Source organism: Rhea pennata, chromosome 1 (genome assembly GCF_028389875.1).
Source record: "Rhea pennata isolate bPtePen1 chromosome 1, bPtePen1.pri, whole genome shotgun sequence".
Classification (NCBI taxonomy): domain Eukaryota; kingdom Metazoa; phylum Chordata; class Aves; order Rheiformes; family Rheidae; genus Rhea; species Rhea pennata.
Window position 1 is genome coordinate 150,265,727 of NC_084663.1, and position 23,762 is coordinate 150,289,488.

A 23,762-nucleotide genomic window follows, 5' to 3' on the forward strand; every position below is an offset into this window, starting at 1 on the left:
CTCGTAACCATGTGAAGAAACACCATTATGATTTCCATAAATTGCATCATTGACTCCAGTTAGGTGAAAACATGACTACGGAACTTGCCTTCAGAAACACCTTTCCTTTTCTCAGCTTTTGCCTCTAATCTCAGTCCTTGGGAGAGCTGTGGTTCAGCTAGTGATGGTATTTTCAAACTGGATCAGCCATGATGACAAAATGTCAAGGAAGGGAGAGGAAACTAGGAGCTGAGCACAATAACACGGCCAGCAGGGCTGGGACTTGCCAGCAAGAGCCTCGGTAAGCAAGCTATGATCACTTCTGTTGGCACAGGTATGCCCTCTACAGGCATTAGCCAGATGTGCCCAGCAGCTGGACCCCAGCCCTCTGCCTGGGAGTGGGGGGAGTCTACCAAAACCTAGTGAGAAAGGGGGAGAGAACCGTGCTATATCACTCACCTTGAGAAGATACTAATGTGGAACAACTGCCAGTGTACTGCAGAGAAGTGGCCACCTGGGTGCCTGCTGATTACTTTACGATTGCTGGTGCTTCCCCACTTCTGTTAAAACACTTTGGTGTGAACTCAGCATTTGCAAACAGAGAACTCCTCAGACACCCCAAAGCTGTCATGGGTTTTCTTAGCCATTGGCCCCTCTTCCTTAGCCAATCCAGCCCCCATAACAGCCCTGGGGCTGTGCTGGCACCAATGTTTGAGTTGTTGGACAAGGAATTGGGTCAAACAACTCTATTGGAAGGGGGAAGTAAAGCCCTTTTTTACAGTGCTTTTGTTCAGCTGTCTCCTGCTGCAGTTTATCTCAGAGCGCAGACCAGGAGGTGTCAGCCAGGGGGTGGGAAGAAGTGAGTAGCAGCAGCAGCAGCAGACGGACAGTGGTGAATACACTCATGGAATCACAGCCACCCAAATTTTATTAGGAACTTTTAAAAGTCAGCTTACTGTTTCAGCTGCTGGCTTGTGTCTGACAGAGCAACTGCACACCCGAGATCCCTGCGAGGCATCAGGGTGAGCACCAAGGGTCCTATGGGCTGCCCTACACTGCAGTGCAGGCTGTGACTGCTGCCCCCAAATCTAATCCAGGTAGCACTGGCTGGCAGGGCTAGCAGTGGTGTGGTGAGCTTGATGCACTATAGGCTTATTTACCTGCTATAAGTCTGTGCTGACATGATTTCAGTTCTAGTAGGGGCTAAGGTGGTTTGATTAAAACCAGATCACAGGAGTTTTCAGTTTTTTTCTGTGTGGTCATGCCTCCTTTTCCCTTTGCAGGAAAGATGATAAAGAACATTTTTGTGCTTCTCCAGAGCAGAAAATGTTTTCAGGCTAGCCTGAAACATTATGCTAAATAAAATGAAGACCACTCTCGAAAGAAAGCAGTTGAATGGATAACGATGGCATAAGGGTAATGAGGATGCAGGCTAAGGAAGGGCTGGAAGTAGTTTAGCAAGCATCAATTTGAATGTTGCTATAGTTAATGGGAGAGAACAACTTTTGTTATGACAGCATGCTTTCACGTCCTCATAAGCCTTCACTTTTTAGGCTTCAATTCACTGTGCTCACATAGCTCCTATATAAATTACAGGGAAATTTTCTCCATCCTAACAGGCTAAGTTTGTAGAACTAACTATGTTTTCTTATTGGTGTGAGTATTAGTCACAGTCAGCTCACTTCCTCTTCCCCCCAGTTGTTCTGTCATAAACTAGTCCCCTAATCTAATATATTGGTAATCTCTTGCTTACACTTTGAGAGGGGAAGCAGCTACTATGCATATTCAGCCATTAGGTGCTCAAATATCTCATATGGTCATATATATGTGTAAATATATATATATATAGAGAGAGACCATATGTATGGTCAACAATTTGACAACCATATGGCACACATGCAATGTTAGCTGTCCAGTTTCTGTAGAAATTCACTGTTATACTCTTCTGCAGGGAGAAAAAAATCCAGAGATCTCTAGCACTCTCTAAATCCTTTAGATAACAATTGTAAATTTGGATGCAAAATCCACTTTAAAATTTGTATTGATAAAGGAAGTGCTATTTATGAATTAATTTGCCTTCATGTTTATGTCAGCACGTATATGAATTACTGTACTATAACAAAATCAGTGAAAAAAATGTAGTCTTAATTATGAAAATACAGCAGCAGCTGGGAAGCTTGGGTAGGTGCCAACAGAAGAGCTGATGTCATTTTGTTTTAAAAGCCAGATCAGTGGTTTTTGAATACAGCACATCTTTCTTGTACATTTTTATAGCTCTGGGAACTAGCTATGTCAAACCCATTTAAAGCTTACGACCTGCATAAATGTTCATGACATGAATTGGAAAATAGGGTTTTTAAGAACATGTTTAAAGTTAATTGCTTTAGTGTCATCTCCAGACATATGGAGGAAAAAGAAGATGATCAGGAGTAGTCATGGATTCACCAAAGGGAAATCCTGCTTAACCAATCTGATAGCCTTCTGTGATGGAATGACTACCTGGGTGGATGAGGGCAGAGCAGTGGACGTTGTGTACCTTGACTTCAGCAAGGCTTTTGACACTGTCTCCCATAACATCCTCCTAGAGAAGCTCAGGAAGTGTGGGTTAGATGAGTGGACAGTGAGGTGGATTGAGAACTGGCTGAAAGGCAGAGCTCAGAGGGTCGTCATCGGTGGTATGGAGTCCAGTTGGAGGCCTGTGGCTAGTGGCGTCCCCCAGGGCTCAGTCCTGGGTCCCATCCTGTTCAACTTCTCCATCAATGACCTGGATGAGGGGACAGAGTGCCTCCTCAGCAAGTTTGCTGATGATCCCAAGCTGGGAGGAGTGGCTGAGACACTTGAGGGCTGTGCTGCCATTCAGAGAGAGCTGGACAGGCTGGAGAGCTGGGCAGACAGGAACCTCATGAGGTTCAACAAGGGCAAGTGCGGGGTCCTGCACCTAGGGAGAAATAACCCCATGCACTAGTACAAGCTGGGGGCTGACCTTCTGGGGAGCAGCTCTGCAGAGAAGGACCTGGGAGTGCTGGTGGATGACAAATTGACCATGAGCCAGCAATGTGCCCTGGTGGCCAAGAAGACCAATGGTGTCCTGGGGCGCATTAGGAAGACTGTTGCCAGGAGGTGGAGGGAGGTGATCCTGCCCCTCTCCTCAGCCCTGGGGAGGCCTCATCTCGAGTCCTGTGTCCAGTTCTGGGCTCTCCAGGGCAAGAGAGACATGGAGCTACTGGAGGGGGTCTAGTGTAGGGTTACAAAGATGATCAGAGGGCTGGAGCCCCTGCCCTATGAGGAACAGCTGCGAGAGCTGGGCCTCTTCAGCCTGGGGAAGAGAAGGCTGAGGGGGGATCTTATCAATGTGTACAAGTACCTGAAGGGAAGGTGTCAAGGGGACAGGGACAAACTCTTTTCAGTTGTTCCGTGTGACAGGACAAGAGGCAATGGGCAGAAACTGAAGCACAGGAAGTTCCGCCTGACCGTGAGGGGGAATTTCTTTCCTGTGAGAGTGACAGAGCACTGGCACAGGTTGCCCAGAGAGGTTGTGGAGCCTCCTTCTCTGGAGATCTTCAAGGCCCACCTGGATGCAACCCAGTCTACCATGCTCTAGGTGACCCTGGTGAGCAGGGAGGTTGGACTGGATGATCTCCAGAGGGTCCTTCCAACCTTACTGGTTTTATGATTCTATGATCTCTGTACAGGACATTTAACAATAACAGAATAGAGGAATTATAAAGGAGCACAATCACAGAAGGTGGACAGTTAACAGAGTGGTGGATCAATTCTGCAAGGCAGTTCTAAACAATTATATATATCAGCTTTGCTATTTTATAGCTTTGCTAGGCAGAAATGCAAATTATGACCATAGCAAAGACAAACAAATACAGCAGTCTAACCCTATGTGAGTTAACAAAAAGCTATGTCTATTTATGTAGGACCTTTGAATGTCTGTTTTGAAATCAGGTCTGGGAGGAATAATAAGAAAGAAGAATTTTAAAGTAAGTGAATGCAGTTCATTACTGTTTTTGATTAAATAGCAAACTACTAGCCTCACCATACAATTATCCATATCATAAAGCTTGCATAATTTTCTAGGTCCTGTGGGTTCCCAGGCATGAGTACAGAAATCATAATTCATTGACAGTTCAGAAAAGTGCCGAAACATACATATTGGAAGCCACAACAACCTGTGTGGCTATGCAGTCTGACGAGATAGTAAGAAAAGGCAAAACACAGTGCAGAATATACCACTTTGCTACAGATTATGACACAAAACTGTAAAACGTAAGTCAAAGTAGCTTTCACATGCCAGTTAAGCAATAAAAGTAGCTCCAGCCCTGTGCGTTTAATGGAAAACGGTGTTCTGTAAATGACTATCGCTTCAGGGGAAGCCCTGGCCCTCAAGTCCTTTCTCAGCCTTCTTCGTTCAGATCAACTATGACCCAGTTGTACCAGTGACGGCAGGGGAAGGCGTCCAGCCGCTCTTTGCACCAGGCCGCCGAGCCGTGCAGCCGAGGAGCACACAGAGACGGGCACTGCTCGGGGAGCAGGCGGGAGGCAGAAGAAGCAGTGCACCAGCAGAAATGTTTGCCTTCATCCTTCCAGTGAAAACAGAAGATTTGGATGGATATTATGCTATTTGTCTGTGTCTCAGCAGGACTGATGGCACACTTTTTCAGTGCAGTGGGGAATCTACTTGCAGGAGCCATACTAGATATAAGAACAGCAGCAATTTGCCTGTTAATAACAAAAATAATTAAAAAAAATGTATGAGAAGCAGCAAATAGAAATTCTCAGTACTTTTATAAACAGTGCAAAAGGCAGCATCAACAAAGTCATTGCATTCGATTGCCATTGCGAAGACAGTGCTGAAACAGAACCAGAAAAGCATGTTGTATTGTATTGTGGCTGATATGTGCAAGAATTTGCAATATTAATTTAAATTATAATCATTTCAGTCATGATAGCATTCGGGCAAAAAAGACCATAGCTTGGCTTTCCAATCCCATGCTGAGTTTGCAGTGTTGGCAGTTAGAAGGCAGATTTCTATTTGTATACTGTGCTGATTTGCTAAGAAACCATTGTGAAAAATCAGAGAACAAGAGGAATATTTTAACAGGAACTCTTTTGGCTATTATCTTTCCATGCCTCCGTACTAGCAAACATCTTTGTTGGATTTACCCAAACTATTTTGTTCTAGTTTATTGTATTTAATCTTCAAACACGTTAAATGCAGGAACCCAGACTGCAGGTTTTTTTATTAGTCAATAAAACCAGGAAACACTGTTCAAAAAAAAGAACAATAGCTGAATAAAAATTATTACGAACAATTAATTCAATTAAAAGGAGTGCCTTGCTCTGACTTTGGTAGTGGACATCTGAATCAAAACCACATTCCTGTAGAGAATCTCATTCTAATAAAATTATGTCTAAGTTCCTTTCCCTCCAATTTAATTATAGCTAGCCCTTATGTATTCTGGCCATGTTCTCTCCTAGGATGAGCACAGAGCTTCTGCTCACAGTAAAGGGAATTTTGAAGACAGAGCTGACATAACCTTAGTTTAGCAAAAATTCCAACTGAGGTATCATTGGTTGATAATTGCATTCATTTTTCTATAGGCAGATGTAACACAGTGACACAATATGCAAAATTTAATATAAGTACACTGCAGCTGAAGTATATAAGCTCACCTGATATGGTAATATACATGCATATATTAATATTAGTAAAAATATGAAATTGTCTGTGCCCCCTTACCTTGTTCCTTTTACCAGCCCACCCACTCTCAGAAGGGCTGGTTGCAATGTGTGGACACCTGCATGTCTTGTTATCAGGTACAACTGTATGTACAGCATTACATATCATGTAGAACAGAATAAGGGATAAAGAATCTAATTGAATTAGTAAGATACATAAATATGACAAATTCTATAACTGCAACCAGGGTAATTCTCTAAGCAATTTATATCCAGCCAAGAGAGAATCGAACAAATGCTCTAGATAATTGTGACGCTTCTTAGATATTCCATTGCATCTTTTACTGTAAGACTTACTCCATTCAGTAGAAAGCTACAGTATTTTTTCTTATTTGATTATTGATACATCTACTGTATATTCAGTTATGAAATAAAAAGGTAGCTATTCTTAAAAACTAAATCTAGTTTTGCCATGATTTTCTAAAGTTGATGAAGGAGTTCTGCTTTTCTTATTTGATTAAAATTTTTCATTATCTTCATATTTTATGTGCATATTTTTGTGCGTGTGTGTTTGTAACAGCAGTATTACCTCCCTTACTTTTTGCACAGAATTTCTGCCTTATTTCAGGAACAACAGCTGCTGAATTACAATAATTCCTACCATGTTTATGTCCAAGATAATAAAAGTCTCTGTGGATCAGGGATAGTACAGAGCTATAGGCAAGCATAAGAAATGAAATTAGTGTACAGAGTTTTAAATTCTTTTAGTTCCTAGAGGCTTTGCAAGTCTTTTCAAATATGAAATAATTTCTCTATAGAAGCATGGCATTTCATGATTAATTAAAATGCATTTTACAGGCCTCTAGAGAGTTCATGTGCCAGTTTACTTACTTACCTTTAATTTTTTAAAAAAAGCCTATAAAATATGACCTCCTAGTGGATTTTAAAAGCCAAGAATATTCTAGATTTATGTTTTCCAGATGTGAAAAATATGATCACTTTGAAAAGCCTGACATACCATGTAAAAGTGGACACAGCATAATATATAGTTAGGGTTATCTGGTAAAATTCTTACAGCTTAGAGAAAAATACTCAGTGTACAGAACTGTAGCATAAGAGGGAGATTATAAATCTGACTATAATTTTGCTTGCAAGGGAAGAAAAAAAATGTGTCTTATCTTGTTAATATATACATATATAATTCATACAGTGGCTTTTAAATACTGCACATACGTATATATGCATGTATATGTAAGTGTATTTATTGTACCCATCAATACAGTTGATAAATTACAGTTCTAGTCAAAATGAGGAGAGATAAGAGGGATGGGAAGAACTGAAAGGAGAAAAATAAGAGGAGAGGAAAACACCAGTCTGGGTACAGTTGTGAAAAACTGTCCAACACTGAAAGATTGACAGATCAGTTCATCAGCAAATCACGATACACAATGACTGACACAGCTGCTGAATTTCACAGGCCTTATTATATCTCTACACCAGTTTCCACTTACAGCTTCTCAGTGGAAGCTGTACAAGATGAAGATGTTTAACTACCTGTCTGTAGGACAGAAGCAACTCAGATGAAATTATGCTGCCTTATGCCCCCCAGGATGAAAGCTACCATCCTTCCTCCTCAGTGAACCATCAGTACAAGCTCATGTAACCATGCTTGCATGGACAATATCATACTGATTCAGAAGCTTCCCCTTTTTACCTCCTCTGTCACTTCATGCAACTAGTTTCTTTGATCCTGTGCACAGTGACTGGAGAAAGGTTACTTGAGAAAGCAGATTTCACCTAGATTACTCAGTGGAGTGGAGTGGATAGGAAATGGTAAATTGTCCCAGGAGAGCTTTTTTTTTGAAAGGAAGATTTATGCCTTTGCCCTCCTCCAGTGTTGATAGCTCTGGGCCAGCACAGTGGGTCCTTTAACTCTCTTAGGTATATCCTTAAAGAAGAAAGCAGCACCTTTTGCTCCAGGTCACCCTCAGCTACTCCATTCCCCCAGGCAAGGTCAGAACTGATACCCCTATTTGTCTGAGAGCCCCCTCCATGCCACTTGCCCCGCTCCCTGTATGCCATGCCCTCATGGCCACCCAAAAGCTTTAGCATCCCTTTCTGTAAGGAGCCCTGGCAGAGGGCCAGCCTTGCAGAAAGGGAGCCTTTCTCTTCTCCACTCCCATGTGGGTGCAAGCACCTCATCACCACCCCCCAGGCAATGTCTGCAGTGTCGGTGATCATACTGTTTCCAGGAACTAGCCAGACTTTAATTATCTGCACACATAAAGGAAAGGTGAGTACAGGAACTAAAGGAACCTTTCATCTTTGATCTTGCTTCTTACTCTACTGTTGAATGTGATGTTATCTGAAGTTTACACAATGAAGGCAGCACTAGGGCAGGACACACTGATTTGCTTCGGAAAAAGCCTGTAGACCAGAACAGCGCATGTTACTTAGTACAAGAACAATAAGAAGCTTTCTAAAATCAGGTAGTATTATTACAACCCAGATAATGACAATAACTTGAAGAAAATAACGTTGTTTCTGCTTGGTGAAATGTGTTAATATTTGTTTTATGCTTTCTCACTGATATGTAAAAAATAGCCTGTTTGTACTGAAGAGGTAATATGTTTTTCCTTATGAATGAAATGCATGATCACATTTATTTTCTAACTTATTTTTCATACATGGAAAATATTTCTGAAAATTCGTATACCAACAAACACAGGGAATCATTGCTGCCTGCTTGGATCAAGATAAGACAGAACACAAGTGGAGTCCTTTGGGAAGATTTCATGGCATAGTGCATATTTTTGCCAGATAATATTGTGAATTATTTGGACAGTTGTAATGTTCAGCTAAAGAAAAGACACTAACCTGGGAAAGCATCAAGTCTGGACTATATAGGGGTGGCCATTTGCACAGGAAAGCATAAAGTATCACTTAGCCAAAGAGATCCATGAGTAGATATGGTAATGTTTAGATTGTCTGTCTGGAAAACAAGGTTTCTAAACTGTTGCTGTTGCAACAATACCCAGAGTTAGGGTGAGGACAGGAGCCCGCGACACCGCCCGCCCCTGGGCCACACCACACTGACTCCATATGGAGGATGCGGCAAATGGCGTTTATTGCGTCATTACAATTCCTTATATACGCGCCCGCGCTGCCTTTTCCTGTCTTAGCCCTGCCTCGTTGTGACGTCACATCGCGTGATCTTCCGCAACGCCCCGTTTCGCCTACCACAAGTCCCCCTCTCCATGCTACAATACAGCCGTTGTTTCTTGAACCATCATGAGTCTTTGCCTGTGAACTTGGCGTTGTTCTCTTTCCCGCGACGTTGTTCTCGCGATATCAGCCGGTCACAAGCACGTATTTCCTCTTCACGGGACCTGCAAAAGACACTTGAGAACTAAGGTGAGTATTATTGATGGACATCAGGACGTATCCACCGTGCTGGTACCCAGCGTATTGCCTCTCCCTTGCAGATTGCCGCATATCCTCTTCCTCCTGTTATAAAGGTCCAACCATCCTCCCAGACCCCTGACTCAGGATCTCGAACCCTGACTGGAGGGCCGTCTTCCACCGCTGCCTTGGCCCAATGTTTGTTGACCGGAGCATTTCGATTTTCCCCGCGCACAAAATGATTCAGGCCAAATAGTGTGCGAGCTAAAAGGTTGGCTTGGAGGGATAAGGGGACACGTTTCCCACCTATGCCCAATCCGTCCCCCTCCCCAAGCACCCGTAAGCGTTGCTTCAGAACTTGATGGGCACGTTCGACTATGGCCTGACCTTGGCTGTTATATGGAATTCCCTGTTTTAATTGGATGCCCCATTTGTTGGCCCACTCCCGGGTACTGTGAGCAACAAATACGGCTCCATTGTCTGTTTTGATGACCTCAGGAAGTCCCAAGACAGCGATTGTTGTTTCCCAATGAGATTGTGTGGCCTTGGCGGTTGCTTTACGGTGACAGGTAGCCACAAGGTACGTGCTGGCCGTATCAATGGTGACGGCAAGCCACGCTTGCGGTTGAAAGGGCGCATACCAGGTAAAGTCTGTCTGCCAGATTTGGTTAGGCTCTAGACCTCGGGGGTTAACACCCGCCCCCCACAAAGGACTATGTTGACAGTATGGACACGTGGCTACCACTGCTCTTGCGTCTGAGATGGAAATGTTGCACGATTTGGCTAACCCGCGCGCACCAATGTGAAGGTTGTCATGGAGCGTACGCGCTTCCTGCAGAGTGCATATCTGTGCGGCGGTCCGATCTGCCACTGCATTACCATATTGATAGTACCCGGGGATATTGGTATGGCTTTTTACATGCAATATTGACACAGTACTTCCACGAGTCTGTAGATGGCGCTCAAGCATATAAGCGATGTCCGTGCCCGCCCAACCGGGCGTGGCCATGGAGGCCAGGAGCTTAAAGACAAACATAGAATCTGTGACAATGTTTACATGGCCCTCATACGGTAAGTCGAGAGCCAGGCACACGGCTTTAGCCTCCAAAAATTGTACTGATTGAGCGGTATCCTGGGCAGAAACAGACTGCCATTCACCCTTGTCTTGCCATACTACTACCGCTCGGCCCGTCTGTGACGAGGCGTCTGTAAAGACTGTCAGGCCTGGTTGAGGTCGCGTCAGTACCCGGACTGACGCGGATGGGTGAATAATGCGCAAGTGAGTCCAACCTTGGAGCGTTGGCCCACATCGTATCTTCCCAGGGTATCCCTCTAAAGCTAGCACTATTTTTTCCTGGTTGCATAATTGCTCCTCCCAGCACTGGGTTTTATACGGGAGCCAGAGAGTGGAGGTTTCGGTACCAAACATACGCAGAGCGGCCGTCCGCATCTTCGTTATCATGGCCGCTAGCACACTAGAGTGGGGCACAAATGCACTATGCATTTGCGAGGAAAACAGCCACCACAGGGCCGTTGGCCGCTCGCACGGCCCTTGCCCAAGCAAACCCACCGCCCCGTGCGCTGTCAGCGAGCAGTAACCCTCAATAGGGTGTCCAGGGTCCCACCGGTCCAGACCCCCTTCCGCCATCCGGCGGCTGATCTGCTCTAGTGCATGCTGGGCCGCTTCAGACAGTTCCCGTTTTTCCCAGGGATGTTTGCCCTTAAGTAGCTCGTATAGCGGGGACATAACAGAAGGCGAAATACCCAAGATGGGGCGGAGCCATTGGAGGGCTCCCACAAGGACTTGGACATCGTGTAGGGTCTCTACTTTGGGATGGAGTTTCACTGGGAGAACCGAGATTTTTGTGGGAGAAACTAGCATACCGAGATATCGAGCTTGGGTGCCTCTCTGGACTTTTGTATCTTGTATGGTCAGCCCATTGGTGGCGAGCTGCGCGATAACAGCCTGCTCTAGTTGGGCTAATAATGCAATGCTGTCGGCAGCAAGGAGAAGATCATCCATATAGTGGTATATACGAACTTGCGGGAACGCTTGCCGGATGGGTTCCAGGGCGAGGTCAACGGCTCGCTGGCAAATGGTAGGGGAATTTTTCATGCCCTGGGGTAAAACGGTCCAATGATACCGTCTAGCGGGGCCCGTCAAATTAATCGGTGGCAAAGTAAAAGCAAAGCGCTCACGATCCTCTGGGTGCAGAGGAATGGAGAAGAAGCAGTCTTTGATATCTAAAACAACTACTGGCCAGTGTCGCGGGAGCGCTGAAGGGACCGGCAGCCCCGGTTGGAGGGGCCCAAAGTCCTGCAAGGTCTGATTGATCGTGCGCAAATCATGCAGTAACCGGAATTTACCAGGCTCTTTTTTGGGAATGACGAATATGGGAGCATTCCAAGGACTCAGACTCTCCTCCACGTGTCCTTGTTCAATTTCCCTTTGGACTAGCTCATGCGCGGCCTGAAGTTTCAACTGGGACAGGGGCCACTGCTCAATCCAGATGGGGTCATCAGTTAGCCAACGCAATTTTACCATAAAGTCAAGACCCATCAGGAAGGCAGTGGCCCTCCCCCTAAATTTGTTAACCGTAGCTGCAGTTGGTTGAGGGCATCGCGGCCTAACAAGGCCTGGTGAATGTCGGTGACATATGGGCGCACCCGCGCTACGAGAATGCCATGATGGGGGTCCTCGACCTCGCAAAGTATTTCCTGGGCGCTCTGTTCTGCCTGAACCTGACCGCCCACCCCGCAGATGTTGCTTGCGGCTGCGGTAGGCCAGCTAAGCGGCCAGAGATTGCGAGGAAAACAGGAGCGATCCGCGCCAGTGTCACACAGGCATGTCACGTAGACACGCTGGGCAACCCCGGGGAGGTGGAAACAGGCCGGTATTAGTGGCCTCTCACGGATATCTAAGGCCAAGGCCAGGCAGTCTGGGCGTCTTCGCGGGGCAACTGCGGGGAGCGCCGCCCCTGGGCTGTCATAGCGCGAGATGTTTCCTGCCAGGGGGGGGTCCCGCGCCGCACCCGCCCTGGCTGCCCGTTTCCCTGCTGCATAGGCGATGGTTTGCGCTGTGGGCAACTGCGCAGACGATGCCCTATCTGACCACAGCCCCAGCATCCGGCTGGCTGAGGGCCTTTGTTCGCTGGCCCCTGGGGACAGGTCGCTCGTACATGCCCTCTGCGCCCACATCGAAAACACACCGGTCCTGGTTCCCCACCCCCTTGCTGCACTATACGTTTCTGCCTCCCAACTTCTTCCTCCAATCGTTGCAGCACCTCGAGCACCTTGCGCAAGTCTGAGCTAAGTTCTGAGCGGCCTTGACTGTCTGGGTTGTCTTGACTACCACCTCTCCCCACGTCCTGTTGTTCTTTCCATTCTCCTTCACCCCCCACCCTCGTTGTGCCCACATCCTGTCGCTCAGGCGAGTGCGCAGCCGCTGATGGACCGCGCATACGCCGCAACTGCTCCGTTAATTTCTGCATGTCTGCATCAGCTTCTGTCCTGCTCCTCTCTCCCCCCGGTGCTCCCTCGGCTCCCCAATTAGGTTTAATCAAGCACCCCGGTAGCCATTCGTCGGCAGGCACCACCGGACGCCTGTCGATGGGGGCCGATGGACGCGAGGCGTCTGTGTCAGTTCCTGTCCTATCTCCCTCTCCTCCCGCTGTCCCCGTGTCTCTCCACGTTTGTCTAATCAAGCACCCCGGTAGCCATTCGTCGGCAGGCACCACCGGACGCCTGTCGATGGGGGCCGATGGACGCGAGGTGTCTGTGTCAGTTCCTGTCCTATCTCCCTCTCCTCCCGCTGTCCCCGTGTCTCTCCACGTTTGTCTAATCAAGCACCCCGGTAACCATTCGTCGGCAGGCACCACCAGACGCCTGTCGATGGGGGCCGATGGACGCGAGGCGTCTGTGTCAGTTCCTGTCCTATCTCCCTCTCCTCCCGCTGTCCCCGTGTCTCTCCACGTTTGTCTAATCAAGCACCCCGGTAGCCATTCGTCGGCAGGCACCACTGGACGCCTGTCGATGGGGGCCGATGGACGCGAGGCGTCTGTGTCAGTTCCTGTCCTATCTCCCTCTCCTCCCGCTGTCCCCGTGTCTCTCCACGTTCGTTTAATCAAGCACCCCGGTAACCATTCGTCGGCAGGCACCACCGGACGCCTGTCGATGGGGGCCGATGGACGCGAGGCGTCTGTGTCAGCTTCTGTCCTATCTCCCTCTCCTCCCGCTGTCCCCGTGTCTCTCCACGTTTGTCTAATCAAGCACCCCGGTAGCCATTCGTCGGCAGGCACCACCGGACGCCTGTCGATGGGGGCCGATGGACGCGAGGCGTCTGTGTCAGTTCCTGTCCTATCTCCCTCTCCTCCCGCTGTCCCCGTGTCTCTCCACGTTTGTCTAATCAAGCACCCCGGTAGCCATTCGTCGGCAGGCACCACCGGACGCCTGTCGATGGGGGCCGATGGACGCGAGGCGTCTGTGTCAGTTCCTGTCCTATCTCCCTCTCCTCCCGCTGTCCCCGAGTCTCTCCACGTTTGTCTAATCAAGCACCCCGGTAGCCATTCGTCGGCAGGCACCACCGGACGCCTGTCGATGGGGGCCGATGGACGCGAGGTGTCTGTGTCAGTTCCTGTCCTATCTCCCTCTCCTCCCGCTGTCCCCGTGTCTCTCCACGTTTGTCTAATCAAGCACCCCGGTAGCCATTCGTCGGCAGGCACCACCGGACGCCTGTCGATGGGGGCCGATGGAAGCGAGGCGTCTGTGTCAGTTCCTGTCCTATCTCCCTCTCCTCCCGCTGTCCCCGTGTCTCTCCACGTTCGTTTAATCAAGCACCCCGGTAACCATTCGTCGGCAGGCACCACCGGACGCCTGTCGATGGGGGCCGATGGAAGCGAGGTGTCTGTGTCAGTTCCTGTCCTATCTCCCTCTCCTCCCGCTGTCCCCGTGTCTCTCCACGTTCGTTTAATCAAGCACCCCAGTAACCATTCGTCGGCAGGCACCACCGGACGCCTGTCGATGGGGGCCGATGGAAGCGAGGCGTCTGTGTCAGTTCCTGTCCTATCTCCCTCTCCTCCCGCTGTCACCGTGTCTCTCCACGTTCGTTTAATCAAGCACCCCGGTAACCATTCGTCGGCAGGCACCACCGGACGCCTGTCGACCGGAGCCGATTGACGCGAGGCGTCTGCCTCACTCTCAGGCTCTTCCCGGACAGGAGGCAATCCTCCGCCACCCGGAGTGTAATGGGCGGCTCGCAACTCCTCCCAAGGATAACCAGGAGGTGTAGGATTACGCGTTTGCGGCGCTGCAGCCGACACGGGCTGCACCGGCAGAACTTGCGGCTCCAATGGGGACAAATGGCCCTCATCGGCGTTGTCAGCCGCTTGCGTCACCGATTTCGATACCCCCAGCGAGTCCGAGGGGTCCCCCGTTTGGGTGCCCCGCGGCTGTGAGTCATACAGCAAGCCCCGTGCTGCCTGCCAAGTATCCTGCTCCTCCCGCGCTCGGCGAAGCAGGGTAAGCACAACACCCCAAGCCTTAAGGTCTTTTCCCGAGTGGCCGGACATAGTCCGCTCTGCTAACACCTCGGAGCACCGAGGCCAATTTGATGAGATAAGAATGTCAGCAGGGCGCTGCACAGCACCCTCCTGGATTAGGCGTTCAACACACGCCGAAATTGCGCTCGACTTCACAGAAGTTCCCCATTCCTTCGCGCACGTTTGAATTACCTTAATCACTGCTTCCATCGTCTGGTGCCACCCCCGTCGCCCCGGCGACCACCCTCACCCTATCACGTCGGGGTCACCACTTTGTTGCTGTTGCAACAATACCCAGAGTTAGGGTGAGGACAGGAGCCCGCGACACCGCCCGCCCCTGGGCCACACCACACTGACTCCATATGGAGGATGCGGCAAATGGCGTTTATTGTGTCGTTACAATTCCTTATATACGCGCCCGCGCTGCCTTTTCCTGTCTTAGCCCTGCCTCGTCGTGACGTCACATCCCGTGATCTTCCGCAACGCCCCGTTTCGCCTACCACACTAAACCAAAAATGTTCTGTTCTGTATGAATACTACTCCTCATGAAGACAAAGGCTGCACTTGCAATAGCAAGAATTTTGCTGAATTATGGATTCAGACTTAGCTGTTGCAGTGGTCCTAACCGGAAGACTATTGTACATCAAGGAGCTAGTGATCCACGCAATAGTTAATCTAAGTAGGTGCAGGCCTGTGCTGTGATGTTCATCTCCCTTGGCAAGGGTAAACTTAGTCGGCTAATCGCAACGGAGAAGCCTGTAGGCAGCTCCCACTTGGCACTCGCGATTATGCCACCTGCGTGTCCTCGTCTTTATCTAAAAGTGAAGCAGCATGTTCTCATGTGAACATCCTTTTGCTTGACAGTAGGATGATGAATAGAGTTGTTTTCTTCGAAGAAAATCCTATAAGAGCTCTAAAGACCAAAATGCTGGTGAACTTCACCATGGGTGGGATCTGCGCAGCATGCCGTTTCCTGATTAAGAGGTCCATCTGATGCTGTATCATCTCGGGGTTCCCAGCATCAAAAGGGATGTAAGATTTAAATTGCTAATCTTTTATTTCATACTTGTCTTTGAATATTCTGATTAAACATTGTATTATGCTTCAAGATTTGAGCAGACATTCTTTCTTACTGAGATCCAAAAAGAACTGGCATCTGCACAGTGTTTGAAATAGCTGGCAAGATCTCAATAAGAAAATGTCTTTCTGTAAGAAGGATAGCAATGTAGAACAGTCTGAATAGGTGCCAAGTTGGCCCCACATGCAGGTGTGGGGAGCTGCTGCACAGTTTTTGGCTCAAGCAACCTTCCTAGTGAGCTATGAAAATGAGAAGGATTTACCTGGATGTTCAACTCCAGCTGATATATTAACCTGTCCCCAAAAGGAAAGGGTAGGGAAAAAAAAACATCCAGCAGGATTTGCATTGTAATTGGTTGTTCTTAACATGCTTGAAATGAGTGTGGGAATGTTTTGACAAATAGAAGTGTTACAAAAGACTAATACAATATGGGAAGAACTAATGCAGGTATCCCTCCGCCAGTAAATGCTGGCAAAGGGGCTTGCTGCCAGCTCTGCTGTCCAGGGCCAGAGTGTGCAGTGTGTGGTTCATGGGCAGCAGGTGTAAGGCTAAGCCTGGGATCCCCAAATGTGGGACCATCAGTTATGAATAAGGTAAGGCCCAGGGACCTCCTGGGCAACCTCAGTGTAGGATGTCTGTGTGAGATTGTACCCAGGGAGAACTGCAGACCACTGCTGAAGCTTACTGGCAAAACCCTGGGGAGACTATGACAATGGCTAATGTGACTGGGTGAGTGTGCAAAAAAAGTCAAATAGAGTAAAAGCCCTAATCCTATGAAGCAGTCCCTCCAGCAGGAGAGGGTGTGAGTGTGTGAGTCAGTGTGCTGGATTATAATGCTGATAACTGCTATGCTTCAGGGCAGCAGACACATGGATCAGCTGATTGAGGTCTCCCAAGTTGGTAGGGGCCTCACCAGAGATCCAGTGTGCCTGTAACCTTTATGCCTTCAGGCAGCAAGCACACGGGTCTACCAGCTGGTCAAGGTCCGTCAGGGCTTCACTGGAGATTTTGTGTGCCTGTAGCCACTATGCTTCTGGGGGCAGCAAGCGCGTGGGTCTGCAAGTCAGCTGGCATCTTCTGTGCTGGTGGAAATCTGGTGTGCATGCGAACATAACCGTTACGCTTGAACCTCACATCACAGCCAAGTCCAACCCTCGGCCAGCTTGTAAGCCAGCTTGAACCTCACCAGTGTTTAAATGAAAGGGCAGCGGAGGGCTGCAAGGGCAGCGGGATTCCCTGGGTCCTGAAGTCCATCCTGCTCGTGCTGTGACAGAGAGCTGAGAGCATCCCTGAGGCCGCTCTGGTGTGAGGGCATAGGGGAGTCATCCTTTTGCAAATATATCCAGAACACTACCACTGATGATCAAACTGTACAGCTCACTTGGAGTATATTCAGAAGCACCCAACTGTTGAACCAGCAAACTCTATGGGTCATAGAGCAGACCCAAGAAAATAAGTTTAGGCCAAGCCCCCTATACTCTGCTCACTGGAAATTGTGTAAACAGTTACATAACAAATAAACAATTGCAAAAGGATGTCTTGTCCTGTGCAGGTTGACTTTTCCTTTTAAGTGAGGAAATTAAAACTCCCAGCAGTGTTGAAAGCCATACCTTTGAGAGGAAAAAGGTACAAAGCGTAACTATCACCCTATGAAAGAAAATAATATCCATCATGGGGTGAGGGTAGAAAGGAAATGAAATGATAAAGACTTGCTTACAGGAACGGTGAACAGAGATGGAAGAGTTAAACATCTGAGGGGTGGAAGTCAAAGCTCCTAGAAAGGTGATAGCTGTTGCGTGCTGTGCTGCTGCAGAGGCTAATCACAAGAATGTGAGAAACAGATAAGAGCCTTAGGAACACAGTTAGGAAACAAAAAGAGACCTGTAATTAAAGATGTTGGCTTTTCATATTAGCAAGCAACTTTGACTACCAATTTCTGGTATGAGTCTGGAAAATGCCCCAAGATGAGGTAAAAGTTTCTATCATAAAGAAAAAATAAATGTAAAGAAATTGTTCATACTTGAGTATTGGATAGATATAACCAAGTATTCTTACAGGAAATGGTTATAGTAGTTCCAGTTAAAGTCAAACTATAACAACTTAATAGCCTTGGCAGGCCGCTTTGTTTTGGTTTTACAGAGTGATCCTCTGAAGAACAAGTTGAAAAGAAGCAGCCAGAAACAGTGATAAAACTTGCGGGTTTTTTTTTCAGTGTATAAGTAACAGAACAAAGATACAGACACAATAGAAGTAACAAAGGAAAATGGCATAGACAAGAGGATGCTCATATCAAGAGGATGATAACAAACCTTGACAGCTGTATTTTAGTGTTTGTAAAAATTAACTCTATATAATGCATGATCCTAGAGTAAGGTGCTAATACTTTCCTTTGATGAAAGGAAAGGAAAGAGATGGTAAAATCTACATGTAAATGGTAAAATCTACAAATCAGTTAAACAACTGTTGATTTAAATTAAAGTGTGAAGTGGTCTTTTTATTATAGAGAAGACAATGAGATAGAAGAATAAAAAAAAGTGACAAAGTATTTGAAGCTACCACAAAGGGAAAACTCCCAGCTTGGGGAATAAAGATAATTATTAACAGCAATCTTTTATCTCTTAGCTTCAGTAAGTTATATAGAAAACCAAGAAGGCCGTTAAATTTTTATAGATATCAATATATGTCTTTTAATCACAGAATGGCTGAGGTTGGAAGGGACCTCTGGAGATCATCTAGTCCAACCTCCCTGCTCAGCAGGGTTACCTAGAGCATGGTAGACAGAGTTGCATCCAGGCGGGTTTTGAAGATCTCCACAGAAGGAGACTCCACAACCTCTCTGGGCAACCTGTGCCGTGCTCCGTCACTCTCACAGGGAAGAAATTCCTCCTCAATTCAGGCAGAACTTCCTGTGGTTCAGTTTGTGCCCATTGCCTCTTGTCCTGTCACATGGGACAACTGAAAAGAGTTTGTCCCTGTCCTTGACACCCTCCCTTCAGGTACTTACAGACATCGATAAAATCCACCCCCCTCCCCAGTCTTCCTCTCTCCACTGCTCAAGCTTGCAGGAAGTGATGTTGGAATATTAGCCAGCTCTCCTGGACCCCCCTTCCCTCTAGGGCCTTAACCCATGAGATTCCACCAGTTAGGTCTCTGAGGAGCCCAAAGCCCACTCTCCTGAAGTCAAGGGTTGCATAAGCAGGGTTGCTTATTGCCTTACTTCTTTCCTGCAGGATCCTGAACTCCACCATCTCATGGTCACTGTAGCCAGCGCTGCCCCCAACCTTCACATCTCCAACCAGTCCCTCTCTGCTGGTTAGGACAAGGTCCAGCAGGACACCCTTCCTCGTAGGCTCCTCCACTACTTGTGACAAGAAGTTATTATCAGTGCACTGCAGGAGCCTCCTGGACTGCTTGTGCCTTGCTGTGTAGTCCCTCCAGCAGATGTCAGGGTGGTTGAAGTCCCCCATGAGAACCCAGGCCTGTGATCATAAGGCTGCTTCCAGCTGTCTATAGAAGGCCTCAGTCACTACCTCTTCCTGGTCAGGTGGCCTGTGGTAGACACCCACAACAGTGCCCCCCGTGTTGGCCTGCCCTTTGATCTTCACCCATAAGCTCTTGACTGCCTCTTCCTCCTCCCCCCTCAGGCAGAGCTCGATGCATTCCAGTTGCTCTCTCACATAAAGAGCAACTCCACCACCTTGTCTTCCTGGCCTGTCTTTCCTAAAAAGCACATAGCCATCCATGGCAGCATTCCAGTCATGTGAGCTATCCCACCATGTCTCTGTGACTGTAATGAGATCATGGCCCTGCGACTGCACACAGATCTCCAGCTCCTCCTGTTTGTTCCCCATGCTGCGTGCATTGATATCAAGCTTACCTAGAAGATCTCTAATCTGATCCTCCTCAACCAAAGGAAAGTCTTACTTTCTCCACACTTTCTCTCTTGTCTCCACGCTCTGAGATTCCTGAGGACTACCCTTACCAGTAAAGACTGAAGCAATGTTGCCACAACATGGCCTCATTAGTGAACAGTCAGTTGCGGTGACCGAGCTGCGAGATGAGCGTCTGCAGGGCCAGCTACTGCACTCACAAGAGATCTGAAGTAGTACAGAATCACAGAATCACAGAATGGGTAAGGTTGGAAGGGACCTCTGGAGATCATCTAGTCCAACCTCCCTGCTCAAGCAAGGTCACCTAGAGCATGGTAGACTGGGTTGCATCCAAGCAGGCCTCGAATATTTCCAGAGAAGGAGACTCCACAACCTCTCTGGGCAACCTGTGCCAGTGCTCCGTCACTCTCACAGGAAAGAAATTCCTCCTCACGTTCAGGTGGAGCTTCCTGTGTTTCAGTTTGTGCCTGTTGTTCTTGTCCTGTTGAACTATTGAAAAGAGTTTGTCCCCGTCCCCTTGACACCCTCCCTTCAGGTACTTGTACACATTGATAAGATCCCCCCTCAGTCTTCTCTTCCCCAGGCTAAACAGGCCCAGCTCTCGCAGCCGTTCCTCATAGGGCAGATGCTCCAGCCCTCTGATCATCTTCATAGCCCTACGCTGGACTCTCCCCCGTAGCTCCATGTCTCTCCTGTCCTGGGGAGCCCAGAACTGGACACAGGACATGAGATGAGGCCTCCCCAGGGCTGAGGAGAGGGGCAGGATCACCTCCCTCCACCTCCTGGCAACAGTCTTCCTAATGCGCCCCAGGACACCATTGGTCTTCTTGGCCACCAGGGCACATTGCTGGCTCATGGTCAATTTGTCATCCACCAGCACTCCCAGGTCCTTCTCTGCAGAGCTGCTCCCCAGAAGGTCAGCCCCCAGCTTGTACTGATGCCTAGGGTTATTTCTCCCTAGGTGCAGGACTCTGCACTTGCCCTTGTTGAACCTCATGAGGTTCCTGTCTGCCCAGCTCTCCAGCCTGTCCAGGTCTCTCTGAATGGCAGCACAGCCCTCTGGTGTGTCAGCCACTCTTCCTAGCTTGGGATCATCAGCAAACTTGCTGAGGAGGCACTCTGTCCCCTCATCCAGGTCATTGATGGAGAAGTTGAACAGGATGGGACCCAGGACTGAGCCCTGGGGGACGCCACTAGCCACAGGCCTCCAACTAGACTTGATGCCACCGATGACGACCCTCTGAGCTCTGCCTTTCAGCCAGTTCTCAATCCACCTCACTGTCCACTCATCTAACCCACACTTCCTGAGCTTCTCTGGGAGGATGTTATGGGAGACAGTGTCAAAAGCCTTGCTGAAGTCAAGGTACACAACATCCACTGCTCTGCCCTCATCCACCCAGGTAGTCATTCCATCACAGAAGGCTATCAGATTAATTAAGCAGGATTTCCCCTTGGTGAATCCATGACTACTCCTGATCATCTTCTTTTTCCTTCATATGTCTGGAGATGACGTCCAGAATGAGCTGTTCCATCACCTTTCCAGGGATGGAGGTGAGGCTGACCAGCCTATAGTTGCCTGGGTCCTCTTTCTTGCCCTCTGGGATTCCTGGGGGCTGCCCTTAGCAGTGAAGACTGAAGCGAAGAAGGCATTCAGTAATTCTGCCTTCTCTGTATCCCTTGTCACCAGGGCCCCCGCCCCATTCAGGAGCAGGCCCACATTTTCCCTAGTCCTCCTCTTGCTGCTGATGTATTTGAAGAAGCCCTTCCTGTTGTCCTTGACATCCCTTGCCAGACTCAATTCCAAATGGGCCTTAGCCTTCCTCGCAGCATCTCTGCATACCCTGGCTGCATTCCTATAATCCTCCCAAGTAGCCTGTCCCCTCTTCCACATTCTGTGTACTTTCTTCTTCTGTCTGAGTTTTGCCAAGAGCTGCTTGCTCACCCATGCAGGTCTCCTACTCCCTTTGCTGCACTTCTTACTCATAGGGATGCACCACTCTTGAGCTTGGAGGAAGTGATGTTGGAATATTAGCCAGCTCTCCTGGACTCTCCTTCCCTCTAGGGCCTTAACCCATGAGATTCCACCAGTTAGGTCTCTGAGGAGCCCAAAGCCCACTCTCCTGAAGTCAAGGGTTGCATAAGCAGGGTTGCTTATTGCCTTACTTCTTTCCTGCAGGATCCTGAACTCCACCATCTCATGGTCACTGTAGCCAGCGCTGCCCCCAACCTTCACATCTCCAACCAGTCCCTCTCTGCTGGTTAGGACAAGGTCCAGCAGGACACCCTTCCTCGTAGGCTCCTCCACTACTTGTGACAAGAAGTTATTATCAGTGCACTGCAGGAGCCTCCTGGACTGCTTGTGCCTTGCTGTGTAGTCCCTCCAGCAGATGTCAGGGTGGTTGAAGTCCCCCATGAGAACCCAGGCCTGTGATCATAAGGCTGCTTCCAGCTGTCTATAGAAGGCCTCAGTCACTACCTCTTCCTGGTCAGGTGGCCTGTGGTAGACACCCACAACAGTGCCCCCCGTGTTGGCCTGCCCTTTGATCTTCACCCATAAGCTCTTGACTGCCTCTTCCTCCTCCCCCCTCAGGCAGAGCTCGATGCATTCCAGTTGCTCTCTCACATAAAGAGCAACTCCACCACCTTGTCTTCCTGGCCTGTCTTTCCTAAAAAGCACATAGCCATCCATGGCAGCATTCCAGTCATGTGAGCTATCCCACCATGTCTCTGTGACTGTAATGAGATCATGGCCCTGCGACTGCACACAGATCTCCAGCTCCTCCTGTTTGTTCCCCATGCTGCGTGCATTGATATCAAGCTTACCTAGAAGATCTCTAATCTGATCCTCCTCAACCAAAGGAAAGTCTTACTTTCTCCACACTTTCTCTCTTGTCTCCACGCTCTGAGATTCCTGAGGACTACCCTTACCAGTAAAGACTGAAGCAATGTTGCCACAACATGGCCTCATTAGTGAACAGTCAGTTGCGGTGACCGAGCTGCGAGATGAGCGTCTGCAGGGCCAGCTACTGCACTCACAAGAGATCTGAAGTAGTACAGAATCACAGAATCACAGAATGGGTAAGGTTGGAAGGGACCTCTGGAGATCATCTAGTCCAACCTCCCTGCTCAAGCAAGGTCACCTAGAGCATGGTAGACTGGGTTGCATCCAAGCGGGCCTCGAATATTTCCAGAGAAGGAGACTCCACAACCTCTCTGGGCAACCTGTGCCAGTGCTCCGTCACTCTCACAGGAAAGAAATTCCTCCTCACGTTCAGGTGGAGCTTCCTGTGTTTCAGTTTGTGCCTGTTGTTCTTGTCCTGTTGAACTATTGAAAAGAGTTTGTCCCCGTCCCCTTGACACCCTCCCTTCAGGTACTTGTACACATTGATAAGATCCCCCCTCAGTCTTCTCTTCCCCAGGCTAAACAGGCCCAGCTCTCGCAGCCGTTCCTCATAGGGCAGATGCTCCAGCCCTCTGATCATCTTCATAGCCCTACGCTGGACTCTCCCCCGTAGCTCCATGTCTCTCCTGTCCTGGGGAGCCCAGAACTGGACACAGGACATGAGATGAGGCCTCCCCAGGGCTGAGGAGAGGGGCAGGATCACCTCCCTCCACCTCCTGGCAACAGTCTTCCTAATGCGCCCCAGGACACCATTGGTCTTCTTGGCCACCAGGGCACATTGCTGGCTCATGGTCAATTTGTCATCCACCAGCACTCCCAGGTCTTTCTCTGCAGAGCTGCTCCCCAGAAGGTCAGCCCCCAGCTTGTACTGATGCCTAGGGTTATTTCTCCCTAGGTGCAGGACTCTGCACTTGCCCTTGTTGAACCTCATGAGGTTCCTGTCTGCCCAGCTCTCCAGCCTGTCCAGGTCTCTCTGAATGGCAGCACAGCCCTCTGGTGTGTCAGCCACTCTTCCCAGCTTGGGATCATCAGCAAACTTGCTGAGGAGGCACTCTGTCCCCTCATCCAGGTCATTGATGGAGAAGTTGAACAGGATGGGACCCAGGACTGAGCCCTGGGGGACGCCACTAGCCACAGGCCTCCAACTAGACTTGATGCCACCGATGACGACCCTCTGAGCTCTGCCTTTCAGCCAGTTCTCAATCCACCTCACTGTCCACTCATCTAACCCACACTTCCTGAGCTTCTCTGGGAGGATGTTATGGGAGACAGTGTCAAAAGCCTTG

General features: G+C 48.7%; 1 long non-coding RNA gene across 1 annotated transcript; it reads right to left on the bottom strand.

Annotated features, from left to right (window-relative positions):
* Positions 1-8,770: 8,770 nt before the first annotated feature.
* LOC134154964 (uncharacterized) lies at positions 8,771-14,974 on the bottom strand. The gene is made up of 2 exons (XR_009961385.1): positions 14,799-14,974; positions 8,771-9,056 (listed from the first exon to the last, which is right to left on the bottom strand). It is a non-coding gene; the product is annotated as an uncharacterized LOC134154964 (long non-coding RNA).
* Between the last annotated feature and the right edge of the window lie 8,788 nt (positions 14,975-23,762).